The following is an 18,200-nucleotide window of genomic DNA, read 5'->3' as shown; positions in this document are numbered from 1 at the left end:
CTGTGCCTCTCTAAGTACAGTGAGCAGGGAGTACACGTCTGGTTCCCCAGGTAACTTAGGGTGACTGACCCCAAGTTTCTTCCAAAAATACAAAAAAGGTAGCAGGCGCCCCTCTCTCTAAAGAACACATCATGATAACCTGTTCAGTGATTATTAACCACTTTGAGAGTTTGCAGCCATCTGCTTTTTGCTCACTGTACCTTTCACAGATGCGAAATATCCATTTGCATATCAGTCTTTTTCCCGCCCACATGGGCAGTCCAGCACCGAAATGCTATGGCAATTCCTTTCTGAACAAGAGTACCAACAGCAACCCCATACAAGTGTTTCAGCCGTGTTGTTGTTTTCTTTTCTAGTTGACACTGGAGCTACTCATTCATGTATACGAGAGGGAAAATATCTAATACCGGGAATTGCCATGAATGCTGAAGGGTTCTCTGGAGCTACAAGTCAAGTTCCCTTTACTGATGAATTGCCAGTCTCTATAGGAGAGTGTGATATGTCTGTTCCTTTGTTATATTCACGACATACCCCAGTTAACATTTTGGGAAGAGATTTAATGACAAAACCTATATAACAATTTCATTCACTAATCAAGGGACAGTGTGCTCTACACCAGGAATACACTATTTAAATGTGGGCGAATTTATATTGGCGTTCACAAGGCAAGTGGCTCTGCGAGGCGTTCCAGTATTCCAGAGGTTGTTCTATATGGGGTGAACATTCTATTGCCATGGTTACCTGGTTTAGTGGGAAAAATTGTGAGGATACCTGACAAGTTTTTTTTAATACCAATGGAGAAGGGGGAGAGAAAATCCCTGTAGAAGTGGAGGCAGCCATAGTACGAAGGGAAATGGCAAAGCTTGAAGGAATGGATGATGAGGGTAGACCATGGAGAACAGTGATGGCTCTCGAGGAAGGGTACAGATTGACTGACATAACCGATAATTACGTGTTTAGGGAAGGCAGAACAGATGATGAAGTAGTGTTCTTTAGAAGCATCACATACTGGATACGAATAGAGAAAAGGGAAGTCCCACAGAGAATAGCGATAATGCAGCAGCATCCAGCATATATTCAGGAAGACTTGGAGAAGGTGCCAAGTGTCCTTTGGACCACAGGCCCTTATGATGTAGGTTTATTAAAGGGGATAGGGGAAGTTAAAATAAAGCTGAAGCAAGGGGCAATTTTACCTCAAGCAAGACAGTACCCAATGTCTCGAGAAGCAAATGAAGGTATATTTCAGACTATTTCAGCACTGATGAAACAAGGTATTCTGGTGCCATCAGAATTGTTGTGTAATACCACAGTGTATCCAATCGAAAAATCTAAGGGAGGGTCGTGGAGATTTATACAAGATATGAGACTGATTAACCAGTTTGTAGATGCAGAGTTTCCTTTAGTTCCTAATCCGGCAACAATACTATGTAGTATCCCAGTGGAAGCTCGATATTTCACGGTGATCGATTTGAAAAAAGCATTTTCCTCGATCCCGTTGCACAAATACTCACAAGACTTGGCTACCTTTATGTTCTGCCAAACTTGACTGAAAAATACTCGTTTGCCCTAGGGGTACTGTGAATCCCCATTGATCTGTAATAGAGTCCTACACATGGATTTAGGCAATATTGATCTTAAGAGTGCAGTGATACAATACGTAGATGACATTTTAAGCACCAAGGAAGACAAGTGCAGACAAGATTCTATTCAGTTTATGACTATTCTAGAAGACAAGGGATACAAAGTAGACACAGAGAAGTAACAATACTGCCAAGAAGAGGTGTTATACATAGGAAATTGATCTCACATGAGGGAAAGACGGTGACACCTGAAAGAGCTGAGGCGATTATGAAAACCGCAAAGCCAAATACAGTGAAACAGGTGCAACAGTTTCTGAGGCTATGCAACCATGTTAGAGCCAGCCTGGGTATTTGATTATAGTTCATACACGAGACCAATTTTGCATGCTTTAAAGAAAGAACAATTGGATAAGATAAACATAGAATGGACTGAGGAAATGGAGGAAGGGTTTGAGGAATTGAAAAAAGCAATTTGTACGGCCCCTATTTTGGGAATTCCCAATTATGCCGAGGAATTGTAATTATTTTCGCACATAAATGGGACAGTCATGACAGCAGCGCTTACACAGAGAACTACATTGGGTTTCAAGTCTTTAGCAGATTGCAGTGGACTAAATCCTGCACGTTCATAACTGAGCCAATAGCAGACGGCGATCATGTGCATGACTGTGCTAATTATGTCGAATTTTATGATGATATACCCCATGTGAAAGAAAATGCTTTGTCGGGAGGGGAAATTCCTCTTTATTGATGGTTCTTCAGACTAGTGGGGAAAGGCGTTCAGGCGCAGCAGTAGTAAGAAACAGATTAAATGGAGAATTTGAAGTTGTAGCAAGTGCAAGGCTACCATCTCACTTTTCAGCAAAAGCAGCAGACTTGGTAGCGCTTATTGTCACATTTGAGAAACACGAAGGGCAGGAAGTGACAGTGTACAGTGACTCCGCCTATGTGACGTCAACCATACATGCAGGGTTAGCACGTTGGAAAAGGAGGGACTACTTCCGTGTGTGGACGACACGCCAGTGCATCACGCATCATTATTGACAGGCTTATTGAGGCACTATTTATTTATTGATTTGGCATTTGTAGACCACGCCAAACCCTTCGGTATCTAGGCGCTGGACAGTACATAGTGAATAAAGGCATCGAGTATGGCATGCATTGTTTATAGCAGCGAATAAGGATCATAAATAAGAAGGTCAAAGGGGGGCATGCAGAGGTCATAAATTACAGCTTGTGGGTTCAGAGCCAAGTTTTTAGTTTTTTACAGAAGGATGGGTGAGAGTGGTCAGATCTGATGGAGAGGGGGAGGGTGTTCCAAAGTTTGGCAGCCACGACGGGAAAACTGCGACCCCTGTTTTTGTTCTCTTGATTTAAGGGTACCGTAAGGAGGTGAGAGGAGGCTCAGGTGAGCTTGCTGTTTTGGGAAGGTGTGAGTGTGTTGGTGAGGTATTTTGGTGCTATATTTGCCAGGCATTTGTGAGTGATAGACAGAGTTTTGTAACTGATTTGGTCCAGAATCGGAAGCCATTGAACTCTGCGTCGAAATGTAGGCGATGTGCTCTCTTTTTGGTATGTTAAGGGCTGCTCAGAGGGCATTGTTTTGGGTGACATGGAGCTTTTTGATGTTGCTGGTAGAGGATCTTGCAAGCAAGATGTTGCAGTAATCAAGTTTGGATAAAATGAGGGCTCTGGCTAGTGTAAGGCAACTGTCTGGAGTGAGGAGAGGTCTGCAAGCAGTGTAGGCTTTCGAGGAGACTGTGACGTTAACTTGTCTAGAGAGCATTAGTGAGGAGTCGAGGTAGACTCCCAAGGTTTTGACCTCCTTCAGTACGGAGATGGTGTTGCCAATTTTTAGTCGTTTTTGAGTCACTACCATGAGTAGCTTGGTTTTGTTCTCGTTGAGACATAATTCATGTTGAGCCATAAAGGATTGGATGATTTAGAAGAGGTTGTTAAGGGTGGCAGAGTCCTTTTTGTAATTGCCTGTGATGTGCCGTAGGATTAGCATGTTGTCCGCGTAGTTGGTGTAAGTTACTTTGAGTTTGTCTAATTAGTCGAATAAGGGCTTGCAACACCCAGTAGCCATATCCGTCGTTAAGTGTGCAGATCACACTAAGCAAACAGGTTTGATCTCTTTCAGAAACAAAGCCGCAGACGAAGAAGCCAAAAGGGTTGCATATTCTCCAGATATCTCAAGTTTCGATACTTTGAGTATTAAAGAGAAAGTAGTCACAACCATGTTAGTGCAAGAAGGGTTTAATAAATTTCAATAATCCAATGAATGGAGAATCAAGGGAGTGCACCGCAGGACGAGCAGAAATTACGGAAGTGAAGGGGGTTTCCTTATCCCCCACAAAAGCATTATGGCGACAAGATAGCACTGGAAAGCCAGTGATGTCAGTGGTGTTATTAACTGTCGCACTTGAACAGCTGCATTACCCCACACATGTAACTAGGGAGAGTCTTGCTGCAACGATTGTGGAAGACTGGTTAATTCCAAATTTTTTGGAACACGTTGCACTATTTATAGTGAACTTCATCGTGTGTTTCAAGATTTTACTGCTGGGCATAAACTAAGAACAATTATAAGGGAAATACCACAACCGAATGGTCCATTTCAGCATTTACATGTCGACTATGTTGATGTGCTGCAGGTGTGTAATGGATTTGGTATCAATTAGTGGGGGAGGGTGTCCCTTCTCCAAGTGGATCAAGGTAAATCCATGTACACACCCTGATGCCACTTGCGCAGCAATGTTTTTAGCTTTTAGCACACAAAGTTTTCCCAAGATGGTGTGTGTGTGAAGTACTGAGATCTAACAATGGGCCACATTTTCTTAATGAGGTATTCGAACAAATAGGGATTCTATTGAATAGAAAGCACATGTTTTCTCCTGCTTATCACCAGTAAGCGAACGGGAATATCTGAGCGACTCAACTGCCTCCTTAAGGAAAGGATTCCCAAGATGAAGTTGACTTTGAAGAAGGGATGGCTATATTGCCTACCCTTAGCTTTATATGCACTTCGGAATCAGCCTGGTTCAGACCACCACCTCCCCCCTCACGAGCTAGTGACAAGGCAGCGAATGAGAACGCCTCTTACACCTCCATCTAAATGTAGAAGTGATGCCCAGAGTGTAGCTAAAATGTTAGGTGATTAATTGAATGACTAATTGGCATTTATGACCTCTAGCAACACTCTTTTTTCAGATCAACTCAAGCCAGAGGTCGAAGTGGGCGGGAGCGGTCGGAAGCAGTGTTCCCATTTTATTTTAAAAAGAAACCGTTCTGGAATGGTTTTGTTTTCAAATAATACTGTAGGAAAAAGTTGAAGCTTGCACTGCAGTGCACTGCACATTCCCATAAATAGCAGGTGTGTTTGTTTGGATTGTGTGTGGGAGGGGGCACAGGGATGGGATCTGGGGGGAGTGGGGCAGACCAGCAGGGAACATAGTTCCACTACTTCTTTTCATACACTTCGACCACTGACTCAAGCGTCAGGGGGGTCGGTCTCAGAACACAAATTAAGACAATTCAACAACCAGATCACCTGAACTTTTATCGGCACCCAAGTTGTGTGTTGGTGATTTAATTCTTATAAGGAACTTTAACCGGAAGTGCCATGCACCACGCTTTAATGGCCCCTTTTGCATTGAAAATATAACCCCTTCAGCTGTAAAGGTCCAAGAAAGACGAGCTCAGCTTCACTTGGGCGATGTGAAAGTTTATAAAGGTAAGACCTTCCCTCCCATCGTAGCCGATCCAGAAGCAAGACAAGAAGAAGAATTTCAGCGTGTGCAGACTCGATCGATGACCAAGAAGAAGGTTGCTAAAGTGACCAGCTCTAATGCAGATTTGCATTTGAACTGTGATTCGAATGGACACTCCTTATAGATATTTTAGTAGGAGTGCAAAGACTTACTGGGAATCTCATACATTTGGAAAATGAACTCTGGAAATACATTGAAGTTATGCCTAAACATCGGTTCTTGATCAGACATTGGAAATGAGCTCAGTATCCAGATTAATTTCTTGGTGCATACCTGTTCTAGGCAGTTAACCCCTATGGTTCTCACTGACAGTGATGTGCAGAGGCTTGTGCTTGCTGTTTTTGTATTTATCCTTCAAGCCTATCCTGCTCTTGTCAGAAGAGATGTTGATATTTTCACTTTTTACAGGATCCTAAAAATGGTGCTGTGATTAGAAGGCTGCTAATTGCAATCATTGAACAGATCTTGCAATTGCAAGTATAAAATAATTTGACATGGTGTATTTATAAATGAGAAATTTGGAAGCCTGTACAGTTCTAGAGAGTGAACAGGTACCAAAACGTCACGAAAGATGGCTGCCTATGTTTTGGTGTATAATGTAGGCCTGCACAATTACACTCTTTATCTTTCTATTGCTCCTCTTTCACAGTCTTTATCCTATTAGTACTCCCCTGAGGCAGAGGCCCTTATAGTTCTCCCTACTGCAGCAACTGCTTTGATTTATTTACTTCCACTAACACAGAGGCCCGTAAGGTTCTCCCCAGTGGGAGAACTGCTTTTGATTTGCTTCATGAGTATTATACAGCTTTTCCATATGGAAGACATAAGAGAAGTGCAGAGGATGATAAAGAGGAGGTAAATACTTATCTAGACAATGTGGCACAATTGGGTAATAACATGTGGTATCGACACATGAAAAAAGTGGGAGAGAAAACATCTAAGGAGAGTTGTTACATCTACCCTGTCATACCCTATGCCATGATTGCAGTGCAAACTTTTATTTACAGAGAAATTCCAGGACACAATTCCAGATCCCTCATTCATCTTGCAGCATGTATGACCAGTGGACAATTTCAAGGCAGTTGAGCTACTTTACAATGGAGATCGAAATGGTTGTTTCCATTCCAGGATGATCATATCAAAACCTCACAGATAGAAAAGCAACCTGGACGGGAGGGTAATATGCTTGTGTATCCTGCAGAAGGACAGTAAGAGGTAGTTGTGAAAGACATGAAGAAAACGGAATTCCCTGATATAACAGAGATACCTGGATCACCTGGATGTTGGGAACAAACTCAAGTCTTAGTTTATGGACAAGTGAAATCCAAAAGGGATGGGAAGGAGGACTGATGTCCTGTGCATCTCATGTATTGAAGCCAGAATATGTGCAAGAGGTACAGAGAGTAGACAATGGATGCTTAAAGCCATGGGCTAAGTGTGCCAAACTGTTGACATGGGTAGAAGATGAATTAGGTCCAATGGTTGTGATTCCATTGTCGATTGCAACACTATGCTTCCGAAGAGAAGGCAAGAAGCATGTAGGAGATAACATAGGCTGCAAAACTACAGTTTATGTTTCCAGAATGAGATCCGGGACAGCCCTCCTGATGGATCGATATTGGCTTTGTGGGCCTAGGGCCTACATGAAGCTGCCCAAGGACTGGGGAGGAACGTGATCCTTGGTGCTCATCCATGTTCCAGAATGGGTAATTCCTCAGAGTGACATGAACATTGGAGAATTTCCAAAAGTGAATGCCCATTTAAGAAGGAGAAGATCACTTGAATTGCGTAATCGAACCAAGAGAGGGAATTACATCTCTGCCAAATCAATAGACACATATGACTCTATTCCTTATGAACACAGTCATTTATGACTATCTTCATGCCTGGGATGCAGACACTGGTCAATGCCAAATGGTTGCACATTACCAGATGGGAGTTTCTGCAGACAATCAACACCACCATAAAGGGATTCAATGCTATCAAGGAAGAATTGAGGGCCATACGACTGATGACCCTACAGAACAGATATGTCCTTGACATGATCACAGCGATGGAAGGAGGAGTTTGTGACAAAATCGGTCTATCATATTGCACATTCATACCTTCTAAGGATAGCGAGAATGGGACCTTGACAGAGGCCATAATGTGGTTTACGAACCTGCTTAATTAGATGGAAGGCAAGCCAGGGGACATTATAGATGATAGTTGGTTCGAGTCCATATTTTCATGGATTCCACAGTGGATGGCAAATATTTTTAAGTTTCTTGGAGCACTATTGCTCATAGTGATGTTTGAATTCTGTGTGATTAAGATAATAATTGCACAGTGTAAGAAGACAGCAAAGAAAGCAGTAGGAATGAAGATCATGATTGATGTTGAATCTGGGTGACAGATGAAGATGTCAGAAAATACATAGAGGCCAGCACTGTAGCACCTGAGGGAACAAAGTTCCTATATCCAAAGAATCATAAGACATACATGGGACATTGGGTCTAATGCAATCCAAATGGACAGTGCAGCTACATGACTTGGAGTGTGGATGAACATGTAAAATCAGCTGGAACCCTGGAGTGGGTGATGAATATTTGGACTCTGAAGAAGCACTTCTTCAAGAGAAACTATCAAGATGTGGAAACCGGTGAAGAGGTGCTCAATGAATCAACCAGAGGGGGGAGTGTAGAGGAGCAGCAGAAGGCCTCTGCAGGAAGTCCCACCCCCATAGCACCTGTATGCTAGTAGTCTGAGATTGTGCCATGCTTGACACAAGCAGTTGTGGCCATACCCCCAGGAGAATATTCGAAAGAAGGTACCCTCTGAGAAAACCCTACCAGATGTATTCCCAAAGAGACGATAATCTGAGGGGGGAACTCCCCAAAGATATATGAAAAGAGCGAAAGAAGAGCTGGTGACCAGGGATGTCATTTATGGGTCACCAGGGGTCGCAACTGCGACCCCTGAGGTCTCCCTTGCTACCCGTGTGGTCTCACTTGCTACACCTAAGAAAAAGAAAAATGTAAAAAAGTGTCTTTTTAAAAAAAAAAGTATGCAAGCTCCTGGGCTGTGGCCAGTGCCATGTGGCTATTTGCTTCTAGAGTGGCATGCTTTCTTGTTCAGGCCGCTTAAAATAACAGGGGTTCCACAAGTCTAACACTTTCAGCAGTGACTCTAAATAAGAAGGAATAGGAATATCAAATAATGTGCTTTCTGGAATTCTATACAATAATTACTAGACTCATTAAATGTTTATTTCAGGCATACTTCAGGGGGTGAGTCACTGAATTAGTCTGTTCTTAAACACCTCAACACAGCCTTTCATCCTTCTGAGGTTGATAAATGAGTAGCAACACACAGTGGGTGATATAGTATGTATATCTTTTCTATATAAAGCGACTAAGCATAAGTGCTATATAATAACACATCATTATCATTTGGTCATGGACATTTGCTGACATTCATACTAATTTGGTAATATGGCCTATACACACTGATTTTAGCAATACATATGGCGTTCCATTCTTGTATGAAATGTATATCTCATTATAGTGAATAGTAACCATATTTTTCGTAGTGTACTTAGGAACAATGCTATGTGATGCCGCTTCCTGTTTTGTCAAGGGGTGAAGGGTCGCATTCCATCGCTTCCAGCGATATCACTTTGGGGTGGGGTCAAATGTCATCACTTCATGTGATGTCATCAGAGGTCAAGGGTCGTGTGATGTCTCTTCCGCTACCCCTGGCATTTTGGTGAAATGACATCCCTGCTGGTGACATCACAAGAGATGAGCATGATGCACTAAGCACACTGGCTGAAGAAGATGTATGACCCTTATAGAAACTGAGTATGAAGTAAAGAATCTAGTAAACTTTCATATGCGAAGGAGAAGAGTGCATGTATGTGACGCACTGCAGGAAATGCAAGCGGTTCAATAACTGTACAGATGCAGCAATCCAAGTAGATTAAGTGCCTTAGAAGCTGGCTATACGTAGTGAATAGACTGCAGGTGGAGCCACTATTGTATAGAAACTGAACATCGGTATCATGAATTTAGTAAACTCGAACCCATGGAAAAGGAAAGCCGAGAACTGTGTTGCAGCAAGAATTAGCCGAGGTCGTGGATACTAATGGCGAGGCTGTCTGGCATGGTGTCAAGGCTTAAGGCACCCAAGAAAAGTTATCTATTCTTGAAGGCAGCAAATGTGAGAAACTCATTCATCCTTTTTTAAGGAGCAAAGAAAGAACACCAGGTGTGCCAATTTTTATTCATTTAAGACATTTAAATGCTGCAAAAGGGTCCAAATCATGGCCTCTTGTAATGTGAGCCAAGGATGGAAATAGAGTTGGGCATGGAGTTCTAGAAAAAGCGATAGTGCATGCTTGCACTCCCTTCTATTCTCACAGACAAGAATACATTGCAAGGCCAAGTTCAAAGACAATCTTCATGGCAGAAGGCATGTGTGATGAGAGATGTTGGGCTAAATGGGTGGGCAGGTAAAGTCGAGTCCACCTCCTGACACCTGGGTATGAATTTACGTGCGGCTAAGTGAACCAAATGTTCCACACACGCACGAGCGTGCTAACCAATTGTAGAGGGCCATATAATGATCAGCCTTATAGTCTGAGAGCCAATGATATACTGTGTGCTTAATAGTGGTGAAGAGTGCTTGCACTAGAGGTTGGCACGAGTTGTCCACCTGACAGAACAGATCCAATCACAGTCCAACCCACATAGAAAGTATACTTAGATGTTCCCCTTGAGCCTATCACAAATCCTCATAGGTTTTCCTTATTTGTCACGTAGTATGACATCACGCATTACGAGTTTTCACTACATAACTTTGATTTTGTGTGAATTCTATCGAGAGCTCGAGCGAACGTCCGTTGAAGTCCGTTGTGACTACCTGTTTTAGACAATTGATATTAAAATGTTGCCATCTTCCTGAGTTGGTTCGATTATTTGGTGTCAGAGTTATTCTGCATCCCATCCACTGCATGGGTGCTACCCAAAGGGCTCTAAAATTAAACCTTTCTCCCATCTCCAAGTGTCTGCCACTGACTGTCCACTGCCTTCCCCACCTGTGGCAGAGCATGGGGAGGCAAGATGTAAGCTTGCCCCCCTGGCTCCACCCCCGGTGCCCAGTGGGCCCCCCTTGGCTCCCGCTGGGCTGCCATTAATTTCAATGCGGGCCTGAAGCACACTGCTCCATCTCTAGTGCTGCAGAGCACACGCGACCACCACCGCACCTGGGTGCTGATTGAAGTTGCATACAGAGAGACCAGTTCCACTCCTCCCCCCAGACCCCTTCCTTGCCTCAGCTTGCCAGTCCGGACACGACCGCGACCCGCGACACCTGGGAATGATGATTGGTCCCATTCGTTTGGGCGGATGGGATCATTGTCATGCATGCAGGCAGCCTGCGGCAGCCTGCGGCAGCAGCGCAGCCCCAGAGTTGATGTCACTGCCTATCCAGACAGGCCCTGACCTGTCACCTGCAGTGACTGTGAAGTTGCACTAAGGTGCAGGTACCATAATTGCCCCCTCTTGAAACTGCCAATTTATATGGTGCACAATGGTGCCATTATTTCAAAAGCATAAACAGTAACATAGGATGGAATGGAAATCCAGCTGCCTAAATTTCCCTGCCACTGCCGTACTCCAGTGAAGATTCCTGCACGAAGTGCACTGCACGCAGAGGCATGCAACAACTGTAACTGAAAAATTAGGACACATATTACCTTGCTTGCACAAACTAAAAAATCCTCGCTTATAGTTGATCACCAGACCTGGGTAGGCGTCAGCGACAATTATGACTTGTAAAAAGGGAAAAGCAAGTGTTTTCTTCGTTACAATACATCACCAAATCATTCATTCAAATGAACCTGTACATGTGTAATTTCGCATTCGCAGGTGTGTCACCATGATGATCCTCTTTAATTTCCTCTCGCTAACTGAGGGTAGTAGTTAAGACTGATCCAAACAGATTTACGATCTTTAATGGTCGTTGTTATGCTTTCAAAAAGGAATACAGAAAAAATGAATATCACAGACAGCAGCTGCAGAAATTACACTTTTGCGACAAAAAAAATTCAGGAGACTACTTTATTTGGAAAACAAATAAGCCTGGAGAATGTTGGTTTTCTTTACAACATTTCCCACGTTGCTGTTGCTTATTTCTTTAAACAATTTAAATGCTGGGACATGTGCTGCTAGATCAACAACAAAAACAAGTCCCAAGCATCGTTAGCTAAAAATTCAGGACCAAAAATTAAAACATTTTAATATCATGATGTGCTGCCCCCAGTGCAGCCAGCCTGATGCTCAGCCTCATTGCTTATGCAATGAAAATCACACTACGGTGCAACAATGTTATGTGCCACACTGCCACAGCACTGCTGCATTGCCTGCAGGGGCTTTAGCCGGCCAGCCTGATGTTCGCCTCGTGCAATGAAAATCGCACTATGCTGCGGTAATGACACACACAGTGATGCACTAGTTTTGATTTCCCCCATCTCCGGGAAGGCCTGACCCAGGCCAGACTATCTGGAGCCGCCACAACGCAGCCAGGGCACATTTGCTATAAATATAGCAAATCTATATGCCCAGCCCAGAACCAAGTGGCGTGCCTTTACCTTACTGCCTTTAGTCCACGTCCACTCCAGACTCGCTGCATTCAGTCAGCCAGCCAGCCTGCCTCCAAGTCTGCCCCTGGCCGTGGCCCATGTGCATTGTTCACACACAGTGACTGTCTGAGTCTGAATGACTACTGCAGGGCATGCAGTGCCACTGCTGCAGCTGCTGGCCTGCCCTGCCCTCCGTGCCGTTGTGTGACTCGTCCTGTGCCCGCTGGCTGGCCTGCTGAGCTGCCCTTGTTGCCTCCTCACCCAGCCCAGCATCTGAATCGGAACCGAAGTGACTGTACGGAGTGTCAACTTAGAAAGTAAGTAGTGTGTTTGTAGAGCGTGTGCTGCTGCTTCTGCGCTGCACCACTGCTGCCCTTTTGACTTCATTCACCTCACCTAAGCTAGCTTACGCTTTACCACAGGGTGTGAGGCGGCTGGCTGGGCCCCTAGCCCCATCATGGACCCCACCCGAGTCCTGACTCCCGAGTCCCAGTTCTGAACCTGGGGTCTTAGGTGCTGCTGTCTTTCTTGATCTCGCTGATGAACGACTCTGACCAAGACCTGATTTGCCCCATTTTCTGAGGGGTGCACACCGTGCAGTGTGGTTGAGTTGTGTGAGTGAGTTCTCCGGTACTTCCAGCAGGCAGGCAGTACGTACAAAGTATGCTGCCATACTGGTGGCGAGGCCGGGCGCAGGCCTACACTTGATGCGTGAAAGAAACTTGATGGGCAGCAGCAGTAGTATGACTGTATGGTCTGAGACCTGATTTGCCCCATTTTCTGAGGGGTGCGCACCGTGCGGCGTGGTTGAGTTGAGTGAGTTCTCCGGTACTTCCAGGCAGGCAGGCAGGCAGTACGAATGAAGTATGCTGCCATACTGGTGGCGAGGCCGGGCCCAGGCCTACACTTAATGCGTGAAACGTGAAAGAAACTCGATGGGCAGCAGCAGCAGTAATATGACTGTATGGTCTGAGACCTGATTTGACCCATTTTCTGAGGGGTGCGCACCGTGCGGTGTGGTTGAGTTGTGTGAGCGAGTTCTATAGTACTACCAGGCAGGCAGTACAAATGAAGCATGCTGCCATACTGGTGGCCCGGGCCCAGGCCTACCCTTGTTGCATGTTAAACTTAATGGGCAGAAACCCAGTAGTGAACTGTGAGTGAAAGTGAACACTTGGTAGACGCACAACTATAAAGTTAGTGACCCGCCCATTTCATTCTCGCGGCGGCTTTGCTGTTGTTAGCTGTATTTTTCAAGACCGAATGTATGGATGAGACCTGATTGGTCTCCATTTTCTGAGGGGTGCAGTGGTTCGGTTGAGTAGTGTGAGTTCTACCAAGCACAGCAGCAGCAGTAGTATTACTGTATGTTCTGAGACCTGATTTGCCCCATTTTCTGAGGGATGCACACCATGTGGTGCTGTAGCGGTTGAGTTGTATGAGTGATTTCTACGGTACTACCCAGACAGGCAGTATGAACGAAACATGCTGCCATAGGCGGCCCGGGCCCAGGGCTTCACTTGTCTTGTGAAAGAAACTCGATGGGCAGAAACCCAGTAGTGAACTGTGAGTCTGAGAGTGAACTTTTGGTAGCCGCACAATAAAGTTAGTGACCCGGCCATTTCATTCTCGCGGCCGCGTGTTGTTCGTTGTATTTTTAAAGACCGTATGAGACCTGATTCGTCCCTATTTTCTGAGGGGTGTAGTGTGGTTGAGTAGTGTGAGTTCTACCAGGCAGAGCAGCAGTAGTACAAAGCATGCCAGGCAGCCCAGACCTACTTGTTGCGTGTAGCTAGCAACTCGAGTCTCGATGAGCAATAGACTGCCCTCTCCTTCATTCCCAGCACAGATCCCTGTGTGAGACCGCTCGTACATTCTCTTTTCACCTGCCTGCGGCTGCCGTCAGGGACTCTGTCCATCCTGAAGATGATGGAGATTCGAAACCCTTTGGTGAAGTAACTGGCAGCCGTATGGAGGATCAGCAGAGCTGTGACGCCTCTCTTGCTCTCCACAGCTGCTCGTATAATCAATGATGACCAATGCAAATGAGATGCCTTTGCAACAACTCAGAACAAAATTGCTGCCTCAGGATACATGAACAAATATTATGCTATGTTATGTTGATTTATACCACACACTGCTACCACCCAGGTGCAGTCTCCAGGCACTCACGTGGCTCTGCAAGAAAAGAGGGAGTGGTGTGTTAGTGAGGATAGGATCAGAACCAGGTGAAGCTGGCTCCTGAGTGCGTTGTGTTGCATGTGGGTTTGGTGTGTGGCCCGGCTTGTTCTAACTGTTAGGATGTGTACTAATGTTTATGTTGGGTGTGTAGGTCGTATGTGGTTAGGGTGGAAGTACACTCAAATGCACTGGTTTGTTGCGTCCATAGGGAGGAGTCCAGTGTTGCAGTTGTTTGTTAGGTGTTTGATGGAGTTGTGTTGGTGTGTGTTTGTGTGTGATGCGGTTAGATTTAAGTATTGTGTGCATTGGTATGCTGTGTCTGAGGTTGGGTCCAGAGTCTCTGAAAGTTTTTTGAGTGGCAAGTTAATTAATGCTAGGTGTGTCTATGTATAGTTTGGCTAACCCATATTCGTGTAAATGGGCATGGATTATGTTGGAGAAGCAGGAGTGGGGAGGATTGGTTAGTACATTGGTTGATCTCGACAGTACCTCAAAAGTATGTCTTCAGTGCAGATCCGGTTTTCCGCTCAGTGGTACTGTCCAACACTCCTGGTTGAAGTCTGTTGGCCGGCCCGTCACCTCTCGAAGCTTAGAGGCTAACTTCCCCCACTGGTTTCCCCGAGTGCAATAGATTGGTTGCACCTAGTGTGTTTCTAGTTACTTTGCAAGAATTACTCAGAATAATTGTGCTTTGGCTTGTTGTGCGGTTGGCTGTTAGATAGACGCCTGGCTGGATTTCATAAATCCTGAAGAAGTGATGCGCAACTGAACTACCCTAATTATCTGGGGTGATACATGGTTGGTCTAATGCTTCACTCTAATGCGTTATGTGGCGGTCTTTCTGAATGCATAAACGTGTGCATGGGGTGTATTCAACCTGAATCTGTCTGATGTGAGGTAGGCTACTCTTCGCCTATCTCTCTGGCTGTGGCACATAACTGGGGGGGAGTGCGTATCGTGAGGGTATTTTAGGTCCTCCTTTGTTTTGCTGCTTTTGTCCTTTACCTGTGACATTTGTCTTTGCTTTTAATGCTGTTGCCCCTTTGTGCCGGTCATTGGCAGTTGAATAACCATGTTTTTAGTAGTTTCCTGAAGGTAAGGTGGTCTTCAGTGGATCTAATGTCCTTGGGCATTGTGTTCCATAGGTTAGCAACTAAGCATGAGAATGCAGTTCCTCCAAATTGCCTTTTTTCGTGTTGTCTTGTCTCTACTTGTAGGTTGTTGCTTGATTTTAGGTCTCTTCTTGGTTGATAGCGGCTGATCTTGGCCTGGGGGAATTCGGCTCCTTGTCTGTGTAAGGATTGATGGGTAATGCAGACGGCCTTGAATGTATGCATTTCTTTTTACTGGTAGCCAATGTAGGCTTCTCAGAGCTGGAGTGATGTGGTCTTTTCCGTTTAATCTCAGGGGAATCCTTGTTGCAGTATTATGGATGTGTTTATGTTTTTTGTTGAGTCTTTTTGGCATTCCTAGGTAGACACTGTTTGCGTAGTCAATTCTTGTTGATTTCAGGGATATGATTGTAAGGGTTCTTTGTGGAAAAGAGAGGTATGGAAGTATGAGGAGTCTCAGGAGATAGAAGCACTTTTTTGAGATTGTGTTGACTTGCAGTTCCAGGTATAGTCCGTTGTCCAAGAGTATTCCTAGGCTGTATACTACATTTGAAGTTTCCGGTTGGGTTCCCATGCCTGGAGGCCTGTCCAGTTGTGGGTTGGTTGCATTGCTTTCTGGGGGTGAGACCATTATTTCCATTTTGGCTGGGTTCAATTTTAGGTTGTTCGTTGTCATCCAGTTGTAGATGTCTGTGAGACAATTGTTGAGACTGTTGTTTGGTTCTTGGGTCGTGATTATCTTCACAATCAGTTTTGTGTCATCTGCCTAGCTGTAGGCAGTCAGTCCGTGGTTGCGGATGATTTTCATCAGGGGGGACTTGTATGTGTTGAAGAGTAGGGGGAATAGGCTGGATCCTTGTGGAACCCCCGCAGGAGATGTTTATGGTGCTTGAGGTGAAAGGTGGTAGGTAAGTTCTTTCGGTTTGATTTGTGAGGAAGAAGGTAAGCTACCTTAGAGCGGATTATTTTATGCCGCGTTCTATCAGTCTTTTTATTAGAGTTGTGCGGCTAATTATATCAAATGCTGCAGAGATGGCCAGTAGTATGAGGGCAGATTGGGTGCTGCTGTGTGCATTTATTTGTTCTAGGTGAAAAGATCTTTTTCGAGTGGACACAGAGGCTGACAGGCATGTTGGAACCCGGAAGCGCAGGACGAGGAGAACGGGTAAAGTGTATGGGTGCGTGTGTGTTGGTGTTTGTGTGTATGTATTTTGGATTGGGGGAGTGTGGGTTTCGGGCGAGGGGAAAGGGGCTAGGGCTGAGAGATGCAAATTTGGGTGGCAAAACGCACAATTTAAGGCAAATCCAGTGGGAGAGGGCGGGGGTGGGATGCGGGCAGTAACAATGGGGCATTTGGGGGGTAAAACCCCCCGAATATTATACAAATTAAAAACTAAAACACATTTTAAAGGTCTGAGGAGAAAAATTACTTTACAATGCTGGTTTTTTATCAATATAAAATCAGGCATTGTAAATCAGTCTTTTTCTCTTAAGACCTTTAAAATGAGGTCTTTTCACAGAGAACCCATTTATTTTATGGTCATCCCTTATGGATAATAGTGCTAATTCTGTTCCTCTCATTGGTCTGAAGCAAACTTGCGAGTGGTTGAGCATTCTGTATGCTTCAACGTATTTAAGTAGGATTTTGTATATATGGTTCTCCAAGATCTTTGGGATAGGACAAGTTAGAAAGTTAGATATAGGTCTGTAGTTGCTTGGATCTCTAGCACTTTCTGTTTTCTTTTTTATCAGTGGTTTGATGTATGCTGATTTGAATGAGTTTGGTACTATTCCTATGATTAGCGACCGGTCCATTAGATGCCGGAAGTGTGACGCTGGGGTTTTGAGGTTGAGGATTTATTTGTAGATGTCCAGGAGGCAGGGGTCACTTGGAGATCCTTCGAGGTTGGTGTCCTTTAAAAGTGTGGAGAACATTTCTTCAGTTACTGGCTCAAAGCAGGTGAGTCCTGCGGTAGTTGTGTTTTGCCGTAATCTTTGCTGCAGTGGTTGTGTTTGTATTAGCACGGTTAGTTTTGATGGTCTGTTGGATTATTTCTATTTTTGATCTCAAGCCGTTGGTGATGTGGTCACTTAGTGCTTGTGTTGGGATGACGTCTTTGTTGCAGGATGAAGGTTTTTTTAATCTGATGATTCTGAAGAGTACTTTTTGTGGGTTGGTTGCCGATTCAATTCTTCTAGTGTAGTCTTTTTTTGTTGCTTTGAGTAGATTTGATTTGTATAATCTGAGTTGTCTTTGGTATTTTATTTTGTCTGGTCGGTTGTAGGTTTCTCTCCATATGTTTTCCATTTTGAGGTTGGTTTTTAGAGTTCTTTCAGCTCTTCTGTGAACCATCGCGCAGCAAGTTTTTTTGGTGTGGCCTTGAAAGGTTTTGCTAGTGTTAAGCCGTCTAAGGCCTCAGTGATCCAGGTGCTGAGTATATTTTCCTCTAAGTATGGGATCATTTCGTTTTGCTCTCTGATGTTTGGTTGCGTTGATTCAAGCAGATCTGTTAAGGACTCTAGGTCTATACTCTTCCAGTTTCTTTTTTTTGTGGCATGTAGTATTGCTTTTCAGGTCAGTGTGCGGGTTTGGAGTTTGATGTAGAATGGTATTGGGTAGTGGTTGCTCCATACCATTGGTGTTGTTGGGGCAGATGCGCAGAGTCCTTCTCTGCAGAAAATTGCGTCCAGGGTGTCTCCGGCGTTGTGGGTGGGTCCGTTTACTATTTGCTTGAAGTGGAGCGTTTCCAAGGGTGCACAGAGTGAATTTGTAGAGGTTTCATTTTCTTTTACCAGATGTTGAAGTCTGCTAGTTTGACTAGGTTGACACGGTTGGTTGATAGTATGGTGATAGAGTCTGCTAGTTTTGTCACGAAGTTTGCGGTGCAGGATTGTGTTCTCTAGATCAGGAGCAACAATATGTTGGCTTGGT

This window comes from Ambystoma mexicanum, chromosome 11, assembly GCF_040938575.1.
Source record: "Ambystoma mexicanum isolate Mex_15411 chromosome 11, UKY_AmexF1_1, whole genome shotgun sequence".
Lineage (NCBI taxonomy): Eukaryota > Metazoa > Chordata > Amphibia > Caudata > Ambystomatidae > Ambystoma > Ambystoma mexicanum.
The sequence above is the reverse complement of the archived record's forward strand: the minus strand, read 5'-3'. Positions refer to the sequence as shown.